Source organism: Typopeltis vanoorti, chromosome 1, assembly GCF_054136105.1.
Source record: "Typopeltis vanoorti isolate ZY-2024b chromosome 1, IOZ_Tvanoo_1.0, whole genome shotgun sequence".
Lineage (NCBI taxonomy): Eukaryota > Metazoa > Arthropoda > Arachnida > Uropygi > Thelyphonidae > Typopeltis > Typopeltis vanoorti.
The window spans coordinates 72,198,449-72,211,132 of record NC_143549.1 but is presented as its reverse complement, the minus strand read 5'-3'; the positions used below and the strand labels follow the sequence as shown (position 1 = coordinate 72,211,132).

The 12,684-nt window shown below is 35.5% G+C and overlaps 1 protein-coding gene across 4 annotated transcripts in view; it reads left to right on the top strand.

Moving 5' to 3' along the window:
• LOC150110083 (contactin-like) overlaps positions 1 to 12,684 on the top strand; it is a 690,381-nt gene that overhangs the window by 643,346 nt on the left and 34,351 nt on the right. The window lies entirely within an intron of this gene.

The following is a 12,684-nucleotide window of genomic DNA, read 5'->3' as shown; positions in this document are numbered from 1 at the left end:
ATGCAAGGAAATTGAACTTCTGGACAAAAAGCACAAAACCAGAGAACTTCATGAAAAAGTTAGGGAGCTAATCAGCAAATCTTGCAAAAGGGGTAGGCTCTCATTGCATTGAAGATACTAGTGGAAACATCTTAATGGAGAACAACAAAATAAGGGATAGATGGGTAGAGTATTCAAAGAAACTCTACAATCATGATAGAATAGATAAGCCAATGCAAGAAGATATGGAGGGGCCTACTATTCTTACCTGGGAAGTAACAAATGCCATTAGAAAACTGAGACCAGGAAAAGCTCCAGGAATGGATGGAATTATGGCAGAATATCTAAATGGAATTATGGCAGAATATCTAAAGGCATTAGATCGGGGTCAGCAACCATTTCAGACTTGTGGGCCACATTCAACTTTTATTTTTAATAATCGGGCCGCAAGTGTTTAATTAAGAGAAAATAGTGAGTGAAAAAAATATTTGAGTTATCAGTTTTTATTATATCAATCTTAAAAAATCACAGAAATATTTAAAATACGAGATATGAAACAAGCATGAAAATGAAACTGAATGAAGATTATTATCACGTATAAACAAAGTAATAGTGTTTACGCATCACAATATGTGTGTCTCTTTGCTTAATGTGACTTTTGTGACTGTTTTCCCTTAGCCAAATTATCTAGATCCACTTTATAATAACCTGAGATGCAAATTCGAATCAAAGCATGAAAATGTTCATCAGTCAGTCTATTTTTTTCTAAAACTCATGGCAGAAAATGCTTCTTCGCAAAAGAATGTGCTTCCAAATGCGATTATCATCTTCTTTTTGAAACTGATTAACCCTTCAAATTTTATTGTAAGCATCGATAAAATTTTTGGATATTTTGTAACGAAAATGCCTTCTTTAATATTTCATTGTGTTGCAATTCCAAAACTTCCATCAGTAGTCAGTTTGGTAGGTCATCAATGTCGACATTAAAAGGGTTCAATATTCCACAAATCTTATTGAAAATTCCATTTTGTAAATCTTCAATAATACGAACAAAAGTTTCCTTTTGTGTTTGCCATCCAACTGTAGATGCCAATTTGCAACATATATAATCATGTAGATTTTCTTCCATCATGTATTTCTTCGACAGACATAGTTTGCCCCTTCAATAGCTTTTATGTTAGAAAACAGTTCTGCTAGTAATATCCTTGGCCCTACAAGTTCAAATTAAATTCATTAAGGTAGTTGTAATGTCTACCATAAATGTAAGAGACATAATTCCTTTTTTTATCCGATAGTTGTGGGACAGTATTTTCGTGTTCCGTCATGAAAATATCTATTTCTTCACGTAAATTAAAAAATATTTTTATCACAGCTCCTCTACTTAACCATCTAGCACTTGACTAGTAGATAATGTCCTCTTGAAATGTCCATAATGTCTTTTCTTGATGATAAAATTTTAAGGGCCACATGCCATGTAAGTATGGTCAACCGTTTATGGGCCGCATGCAGCCTGTGGGCCGCCGGTGCCAACCCCTGCTTTAGATGATAAGGCTATAAGATCACTGACTGACATATGTCACAAAATGTACGAAACTGAACACCTGCCAAAAGATTTTAAGCACTCAATGTTCCTACCAATACCTAAAAAATCAAAGACAATCAAATGTGAAGAGTACAGAACAATCAGTCTGATCAGACAGATAGCAAAAATTATGTTATATATCATCCTAGAAATAAATAAACATAAAATCAAAATGGAAATTAACTAAACACAATGTGATTTTCAGAAAAATAAAGGAACTAGAGAAGGATTCTTCAACAATAGAACTATTATAGAAAGATATCTGGAGAAGCAGAAAGAAGTCTACTTATACAATAGGTGTCTGATTGGTATCAGAGAGTTGTGTATGGTGGGGCAGTTTCAAGGAAGCAGAGGGTTACAAGTGGGGTCCCACAGAGTTCAGTACTGGGACTTATATTTTTTAACCTTTATATCAATGACATTGTCAGTGGATTGCAAGGGGATATTCAGTTGTTTGCAGATGATGCGAAGCTGGGAAGGATTATTAGTAATAGTGCAGATGTGGCAGCCCTGCAAGAGGATTTGAATAAGCTAGATAGAAGGACAAATGAATAGGGGTGTTGACTTAATGCAGCAAAATGTAAGGTCTTGAGGTTTGGGAAACATCGATGGGACACTGCATACTCTATGGGAGGAGTTATACTGGAGGAAGGGGGAGACAAGAGATCTGGGGTTGATGATTGATGGAAACCTGAAATTTAGGGGACATACTGCAAAGGTGGTGAAGGTAACACAGAGGATTGCTGCAATAATGAGAAGGACGCTGACCTGCAGAGATAAAACAGTTATCATTCCATTGTATAAGACCCTGATCAGACCAGACTTGGACTATTGTTCTCAGATTTGGTCCCTAGGATTTAAAGGGGATAAATTAACTGTGGAAAGGGTACAAAGACGGATGACAACGATGGTTTCAGGACTGTACAATTTTGGTTATGAGAATTGGCTGAGGGAATGTGGACTGCTGAGTTTGGTGAATAGAAGGAGGAGCAGTGATATGATTGAGACTTTTAAACTGTTGAGAGGTAGTTACAGGGTTGACACTGGGAGTTCTTTCGCTTGGTTGAACAGCGGGAAGGAGTGATGACAAGATCATCCCTAGAAGTTACGAAAGGAAACTGTGAGCAAGAGGGTGAGGAGTGGTTTCTTTGCATGGAGGGTGGTTGACCCATAGAATGCATTGCCTGATGAAGTGGTGAGAGCGAGAACGGTCAATGAGTTTAAGGAGTGGTATGATAAACTTTGTGTTTCTAAGGGGACCTTCCCTCGATGAGTCTTGATAGACTTTGTGTTTCTTAGGAAGGACCTCCCACGATGAGTCTTTTGACTCCATGGAGGCCTGAATAATAATAATAATAATTATATTTTATTGACTACACAAAGGCCATTGACAATATACAACATGAAACTAATCAAATGCATCAGAAATTTAGGAGTAGATGGTAAAGATACCAGATTACTGATAAATCTGTATTGGGAGCAAACTGCTGCATTAAAAATATCAGGAAAAATCTTGGAGGAATTCCCAATAAAGAAGGGTGTCAGACAAGGCTTCTTTCTATGTTGTTTAACCTCTTTACTGAAAATATCTTCCAGCAATTAGAAGAATTTAAAGGAGTCAGCATAGGAGCCAGAAATATAAACACCTTAAGATATGCAGATGATATAGTACTGCTAGCTGAAAATAAAAAATCTACTAGAAGAGATGCTGAAGCTAAGTGAAAAATATGGACTTAATTTCAACTTCAAAAAATCTAAAAAAAACCATGCTAGTAACAAGAGATAAAGGGAAAATACCCGATATAAATATTAATGTCAGAGGAAATACTTTAGGTCAAGTAGAGAGTTATATATGGTTACATGAAAATTCATCAAAAAGGCAATTCATCGAACGAAAATTCGTCAAAAATGCAATTCATCGAGAAAACAATTCACTGAAAATTTTAACTTTTCGATAATGTTATGATAAAAGTGATCCATTTAGAACAAAAGTTAACCATGCAGACTGCTTCTTGTACTGGCAACTTCTACTAATTCCTCTAAGTCAGAGTTTTGTAATACACTACATAATTTGGACATGTTATTTCTTTGTCGCCTCAAATATAGCTGAACTGAAAACTAGAAAGGTTCGACATTTTCTTTTAAAAGTTTCAAATAGTGAATCTGAGTAAATTCATCCCATAATAATTTCTGTATTGAAGTCACATATTACTACTAGCAACAATAATAATAATAGAGCCTGCGTAGTTCAGTCAGTATAAACAAAGCCGTTTAGTTAGAAAGACCTGAGTAGTTAGAATCCGATTTACGATGCGCATAAGTTTTATCAGTCCTGTTCAGTTAAAGATAAGTTAACAGGCATAACACGGAGATGGCTGGGCTTTTCCTCCCCAAAACAGGTAAATCAGTCCCATGAATAGACATGAAATGGTTATCAGACAAGAAAGACTATAAGAAACCATATTGTTCTATAATTTTTCACTATTAAAGTGGCATTGCTATCTCACTCTGCACGGTTCAGTTTTTGTTCTAAATGGATCAATTTTCTCATAACATTTTAGAAAATTTAAATTTATCGCTGAATTTTTTTTTGATGAATTGCCTTTTGAATTGTCTTTCGATGAATTGCCTTTACGATGAACTCTCCGGATACCTTACATATATGGTCAACCAATTACAGAGAATGGAAAGTGTGATGAGGAAATATTAAGAAGAATAGAAATTGCCAGATCAACCTTCATTAGTATGAAAAACATTCTGATCTCAAGGGAAATTCACACAAAAACAAGAATTAGGGTCTTGTTTTTGTGTGAATTTCTATATTAGAGATGATTGTAGAAGATAGGAATATGTTGAAAACCATTAAGAAAAGGAAAACCATCTGCCTTGGTCACATACTAAAGCATGAATCCCTACAAAAAACACTTCTAGAAGGAATAATACCAGGAAAAAGAAGAAGAGGAAGACAAAGAACAGATTGGATGAGAAATATTAAGGATTGGACCTTTTTTGTGCTATGAAGAATGCAAAAGAGAAGCACAAAACCGTACATGGTGGAAGCTCATGGTAGTCAGCCTCCTGGAAGAAGATGACATCTAACTAGACAAGACTTTATACATGAATAAATATTTACTTATGGATAAGGTGTAATTGATGAGATATTGTTTAAGTAATTGATATTTATTACAAATTGTGTTACATTACAAATTGTGTTACAAGAGGAACAGAAAAAATATAGAGAAAATGTCAGATATTCCTTGGAAATATCTCACATGATGCCACTTGAATGAATTTTAAAAAAAATAATGAGAGGAGATAAAAAACAGATATGAGATTATTGTTATTATTATTATTATTATTATTATTATTAACATATGACCTATATGGAGTCAGAGACTCATAATAGTAGGCACACACACACACACACACACACAAAGCTCATTCAACTGTGGAACCAGTGTTTTCTTAATAAACAGGCATGCCAATGCTACTGCCAATTCTCTGGAATATTCCCTTAAGACACGTGCTGATATATCATCAAATCCTATCACCTTTTTAATATCAACTTATTTATTTTCTCGTATACCTCCTGCTCACTCAATTACGCTATTCTCTCCTATTCTGTCTGCACTCGAGTTTTTCATGATTCCATTCTGATGAGGATGAAACATCCTTATAAATTTTTACTGAATACCTGAAATGTCTTCTACAGCAGTTATTACCTGTTTTTTCTGTTTATTTATTTATTTATTCGTATGGCATGAATAGCAAAACATGCAGTACTATACACTGTCACTTTAAAAACATAAAAAATTAAAAGTCATTTTAAAAACCAATAAAATTAAAAGTCATTTTAAAAACCAATAAAATTAAAAGGTTACATCCACATTGGTCAAGTAGTTCATAGCTTTGGATGTAGCACTTAAAAAGTCCAATTCATCTCCTAAATATTTTCTGAGATAACACTGAATGGTCCACAATATGGTCCACAAAATCACAATATGGTCTACAGTTTGTCTTTGGGCTCCACAATCATAATACGGGGATGGTCATTTACCCCATTTAAAAAGCATGTCTGCACATACACCATGATCAGTTCATATTCTATTAAGCTGAGTCCAGGATTTTCGTGGGAGGTGTGAGCAATCATCAGACTTTCTTGTAATTCTTTGAGAGAAAATTTTGTGATGTCATCTGTCTGGCTCTCCCACTGTTATTGCCACTTTTGCTTCATGTCAAAGTTAGATTGTAGAAGTAGTTGGGCTAATTGTAGCAGTAGATATCTTGATTTCAATCACTGTACACTAAGTCTGGGAGATCTAAATGTATTGGTAGGGCTGTGTTCTCCAATATTTTCTTATACTCCTGTAAGAGAGCCTTAGTCCTGTGCAGATTTGGTGGAACAATGTTGCTAAGAGCTGAAAGCCAGTGTGTGGGCATTGATTTAATTGTGCCAGAAATCAGTCTCATTGTATTATTTAGTTGGTTATCAACAAGTTTAACATGTGTGCTATTTAGCCACACTAGTGAGCAATATTCGGCAACAGAGAAAACTAGACCAAGAGCTGTAATCTGCAGATTATTGGCTGTTGCTCCCCATGCCGTGCCTATTAGTTTTTATATTATGTTGTTACGGGTTCTTAACTTAGCAGAAATGTTTGTTAGGTGTTGCTTGTAAGAGAGCGTGCAGTCCAGGGTCATGCCCAAGTATTTTGGAAACTTATTGTGTCATAGTAAACATCCTTCAAAGAAGAAGATATGTAAAGTGACATCTGTCATGTGCTTATTAAGGTGAAAGCTTGATACTTCAGTTTTGTCTGGATTGAGCTGGAGCCTCCATTTTTGTAAGATTCACCTATTGTTTTCAGATCTTTTGTAAGTACCTCTTCAGCCTAACTCATGTTTTTATGTCGAATAGCAATTACGGTGTCATCAGCATAGCAAAACTTGCATGAGATAGTAGCTGGCAAGTCATGTGTGTATAGGTTATAAAGTAAGGGTGCCAATACTGACCATTATTAAGTTTTCATTGTCAAGACATTTTAATTCCTAATATAACTTGAAAGAAGTGTTTTCTTGTAAGGCCATAACATCCGCTTGACTCTGCATTGCTCCCCAGTTTTGCATCATCTTCAAAGAGCTGCATATCACGAATTAAGCCCATCCCAATATCATTAACATACAAACTGATCAACAATGGCCCCAAAACTGACTCCTGCGGCACACCACTGATCCAACTCAGGTCTGTTATCCAATGTGCTGTTATTAAACATTTATTTCATGACTTTTATTTCATGCTTAATCCCTTTATTCATCCATTTGGCAATGTAACTACTTTATTTAGTCTTTTGACCTTTGAAATGCATTCACACATTGATGATGTTAAATATGTTTTGGTCATGCAGCTTTTATATCCCTCCCACTTAAAACCTCATTCCATGCTACTATAGTTCCAAGCTGTCTCCTATACTTGGAACTAAGCTTTTCATAAACACAAGCTTTGTTCCATATATATATATATACTTTCTCACAGAACACTTCATATGGCTAGCTACAATCCAGCATCACTCCTACAAAGTACAAGGAAGTGTGCAATCCCCCCCCCCCCCACTCATAATCACATCTAAAAACTCTTGATCCTTGTGTGCCCTCCTGAACATACTGCCTAAGTAAGATAGTTGTTTCTCAAGAACTGGAGAAATTTAATTTTCCTTATTCCCAAATGCTGTATCTTCATTCCAATCTATACTGCCATAATTACAATCACCCATAATAATCACCTTTCTCTTCTTTACTAACTAAAGTTGCTATACATTTCATCATCACCACCTTCCACTCTTACCTATAGCAGCATCTGACTAAATATCTCTTCCTGTCAACCTTCACCTAACACCATACTGACTCAAAAAAAAAAAAACCATTGCCACTATTTACATCTTGCATCTTCACTTTGTGCAGACATAATTTGTTGGCCTAGTGGACAAAAGGCTGTGGGTTCAAATCCCACCATTGGCCTGGATTTTTGTGATTGTCTGTGAAAATTGCTGTAGTTGGTGGATTGAGTGGTAGAGATGGAGAGTTGTAGGGTAGGTGTCCTCCATGGATGAGTCTTTGGACTTCTTCGAGGTGTCACATAATAATAATAATAATAATAATAATAATAATAATAATAATAATAATAATAATTTGCCTGCTATCATCAATACCCCCCCTCCTCCCTTCTTGTCCTTTCTTTCCTCACAGAAAACATCATATCCTTCCATTTCTATTCCTCTCAGGATATCATCCTTATCCAACCATGCTTCACTTATTCCAATAATTTAATCTTCTTCTTTTTCCTTTCCAGGCTTATAGGCCAAGTGGCCTGTTCTGGACTCAATTCCATCTTTTTAAGGGGCTTCCTCTGCATTGAGTACCTTTTGGGTGGTAATTTAGAATTTGTTTAGGTATTCTGCTTCTGTTCATTCTTAGTATGCGTTCTTTCCATTTTTCTCTATAGCAAATAACTGTTTCATTTAGGGCGGTTGTAATTTCAAGTTTTTTTCTGATTTCGCTGCTTTTCATTTTGTCCATTATTGTGACTCCTTCAGTTCTATGCAGAAATTTCATTTCGGATGATTCAATTCTTCTTTCATCTGCTTTTTTTATTGTCCATATCTCACTGCCATAAAGTAAGGTTGGTTTAGCTACTGTATTGTAGATTCTTATTCATGTGTGTTTTTGTACATAATTGACTTTAAAAATTTTATTTATAATGCCTATTACTTTTAAAAAGTTTGATATCTTTGGTTCTATATCAGCTTCATTTTCATATGACATTGTGCAACCTAAATATTTGAGTGTATTTACTTGCTCTATTCTTTTGTTGTTTATTACTATTTTGCTTCTTATTGGATTAGCACCTTTGAAGGCCATGACTTTTGTTTTGTCTGTTAATATTTCCATACCATATGTTTTTATCAGATTATTTAGACTGCATAATGATTTTTGTAGTTCATCTTCATTATTTCCAAAGATTATTTGATCATCAGCAAAAAGAAGAGTAGCTAATCTGGTGTTACGGTTTATCTCGAATCCTCCCTCATTAGTTATCTTCCATTCTTTTATGATTTTATATATGTATATATTAACTAAAACCAGTGAGAGAGGGCAACCCTGACATACTCCTTGATTTATTGGTTTCCGGCTTGATGTTGAATTATTGTACTTCACAGATATTTTATTATCTTGATATATATTATATAAGGTTCTAAAGAGTTAGTTTGGTATTTCATATTCTTCTAGGATTTTCCATAGTTTTTCTCTGATAATTTTATCAAATGCTTTGGTGTAATCTATAAAAGCTCTGTGTGTTTCTATGTTCATTTCTCTGTGTTTTTCAATTAATAATTTTAACGTAAATGCAGAGTTTATGCAAGACCTGCCTTTTCTGAATCCATTTTGTTCTTCTATTAATTTTGGGTCTACTATACGTTTAAGTTTATATGCTAAGATTTTTGCATATACTTTATAACAGGTACTAAGTAAGCTGATTCCATGATAATTGTTACAATCAGATTTGTGTCCTTTTTTGTAGATGGGAATAACTATTGCTTTGGTATAATCTTGTGGGCATTTTCCTTCTTTCCAGATCATGTTATAAAAGTTAAGTAACCTGAGTGAGAATTCAAGTCCTGCATATTTGATAAGTTCCAAGTTTATATTGTCTTCTCCTGGAGCCTTTCCTCTTTTGCTTTGGGTTAATGCTTCTGTTAATTCTTCTAGAGTGATGTTTTCCAAGTTATCAGAGATGTTTACAAAGGGTACTTTTCTATTTATAACTGGTACTAAGCAAGCTGATTCCACGATAATTATTACAATCAGATTTGTGTTCTTTTTTGTAGATGGGAATAACTATTGCTTTGGTCCAATCTTGTGGGCATTTTCCTTCTTTCCAGATCATATTATAAAAGTTAAGTAACCTGAGTCTTTGGACTGCTTCGAGGTGTCACATAATAATAATAATAATAATAATTTGCCTGCTATCATCAAATACCCCCTCCTTCCTTCTTGTCCTTTCTATCCTCACAGAAAACATCATATCCTTCAATTTCTATTCCTCTCAGGATATCATCCATATCCAACCATGCTTCACTTATTCCAATAATTTAATTATTATTATAATATGATACCTCCAGGGAGTCCAAAGACTCATCGAGGGAGAGTGTGCCAACAGCATCAAACGATTAACCCCTTCCAACTATTAACCGTGCTCAAACTTGCTTAACTTTTTGCGTGAGCCATTAGTTGCAGAGGCTCTACCAATCGGCCAACCTTTGCTGGGTGAATAAACTCAATGAACAGAACCATTTCATCTGATTTTGCATCAGCTTCAAACATTGTATAACTCAAGTTTTAAACCTGTCCCAAGCAATGACCCCAAAACAGATCTCTGCAGAATACTTATACTGACTTTCCTCTTTCAGGATACCACACCAGTTTACAAAACTTGCTGATATCTATATGACAGCTGGTCACCTATCCAACTCACTGATATAGCATATAGTCTCATCTGCTTTAATTTAGTAAAAAACTTGTTGGGAAGTGTGAAAGAGTGTAAAAGTGCAATATATAGCCTCTCTTTCACTCAAATGCTAACCTCACCTTCTCATAGTCCACCCTGTTATTAAAGTACAAACTTCTATGAAAAATCTCTTCCATGTCAACTTGATAACTCCTCACTAGCTTCTATGTCTCAGTCATATCCCCCCCCTCTTCCTTCTATTCATTAGGCTGTACTCCACATTCCAAAAATCACTGACCACCCTTGTGAATCTTCTTCTTGACCTTTCCCACATATCCTTATCGCTATGAAAACCTGGTGACCAAATCTGTGCATAATAATCCATATCAGGGCTGATCAAAAGTCTTATACAATGGCACCATAACCTCTTTATTTCTGCATGTCAGGGGTCTTCCACATCACAGCCATTTTATGATATGACGTCTTCACAACTTGTACAATGTGGCCCCTGAATTTCAGATCCTTTCATCACTCCTAGATCTTTCATCTTCTCTAATTACTTTAAAGTTCCCTGCCAAGTGTATACTTTGTATCCCATCGCTGTTTACCAAATCTCAAAACTTTACACTTTTGCATCATATGCAAACAGCTGCATATCAGTAGCTAAACCCATCCCAATATCATTAACACACAAATTGAACAACGATGGTCCTAAACCTGGTCCCTGGGGTACACCACTGGTGACCTTTCTCTTTTGGGATACTGCACTGCCATATAAAACTTTCTGATACCTATCTGACAGCCAATCACTGATCCAATGCGGAAGTATGTTATCCAATCCCATCTGTTTCAATTTATTTAACAGCTTTATGTGTGGCAGTCTATCAAATGCTTTTGCAAAATCCAAGATTTTTTGTGTAAATTTTTTGCAAAATTTACGCGACTCACGTAAATTTGCAGTTACGTAATAAATCTCGAAAATTACAACTGCTAGTGCATATGAACATGTTTGAGGCTTTTGTGTCTTTAACATCCATTGCAGTATGCAATAACATAATGTTTACTAGACTTGTCATTCACAGCAAATGTAACGAATAGTAACAGGCAGTGACAGGTTACCAGAAGGCAAGTGCGGAAAAGCCGTAACATTCAAACCAAAGCCTGCCAATTGGAAATAAGGACTCCGTAAACAATTCCTCCTTTCCTCGACCAATCAGTAGTCCATGCCTCGCATGGTTAGTTTAGTCACTTGTTTATCACCGTTAGTGTTCGTTGTTTATTTACCCTTAAAATGGATTCGAAATGCAAAACCAAATGCGCTGGTAATAAATGTAAAAAACAAAGGTCTGCAATTACTTTAGAAGAAAAGTTGAAAATAATTTGTATGTATGAAGACGGGAAAATTATATCAACAATAGCTCGGGACATAAATCGACCTATTTCAACAGTGAATACGATAGGGAAGGATAAAGTTAGCATTGTTCAAAGCATGAAAGGTGCAGTAACATTGAAGGGCACAACCAAGAAGAGGCTGGGACCAATTTCAGAGATGAGAAATTATTGTCTCACTGGATCGAGGATCTGACACAGAAGCGGATACCATTGAGTTTTCTGATTATCCAGGAGAAGGCTAGGTCTTTACACAAAGATTTACAAGAGAAGGCCGGCATCACGGACATGGAGAGTGCATTTAAAGCTAGTGCTGGATGGTTCGAACGATTCAAGAAGCGTATAAATCTACACAGCATCAAAGTCACGGGTGAGGCATCAAGTGCAGATACAGACGCAGCAAGTAAATTTCCCGAACTTCTGGCAGAAATAATTGAGGAGGGGGAATATTTGCCTCAGCAAATATTTAATGTTGACAAAATGGCTCTGTTTTGGAAGAGAATGCCAACATGGACATTTATTGCAAAGGAAGAAAAATCTATGCCCTGGATTCAAGGTCGCAAAAGATTGGATCACTGTTATGATTGGCAGCAACACTTCAGGGGACTTGAAACTTAAACTGCTTACACTGTACTATTCCCAGAGACCGCTTTCAGTTTTGTTACTTGTTATTTCAGTTTGTTTTTATATTCTTTTATATATTTTTCATACTTTTATAGTTTATATCCGAGTAAATACTGCTGCATGATGTTTCATTTTTAAAATAATACTGTGTAAATAATATACTGTACATATCTATATATATACATACATATAATAATAATAAATATTGCAGTGTCTTACAAAGTTACACTTAAGCAATTTACAAATTCGACTTATGTAAAATTCAAGTTACATAAAGGTTTACAGAATGCATTACTTACGTAGCTTTGGGGGTTACTGTACACCACTGTATATGCATCTCCCCTGTCGAAGGTATTTGTCTCCTTGTTATAGTATATAAGTGAGTTAGTGAAACATGATTGCCCTTTAACAAGCCCATGCTGATAACCACAGAGAATATTGCTGTTATCAACCCATTTCTATATCCTACTTTTTATCAATCTCTCTCTAGTACCTTCACCACAACTCCAGATGTACAGATTTGCCTATAATTTGAAGCTATTGCCTTAACACCACCTTTATGCAGTGGAATAATTATTTGCTCCTTCTGCTCCCTTGGAGCCTATGC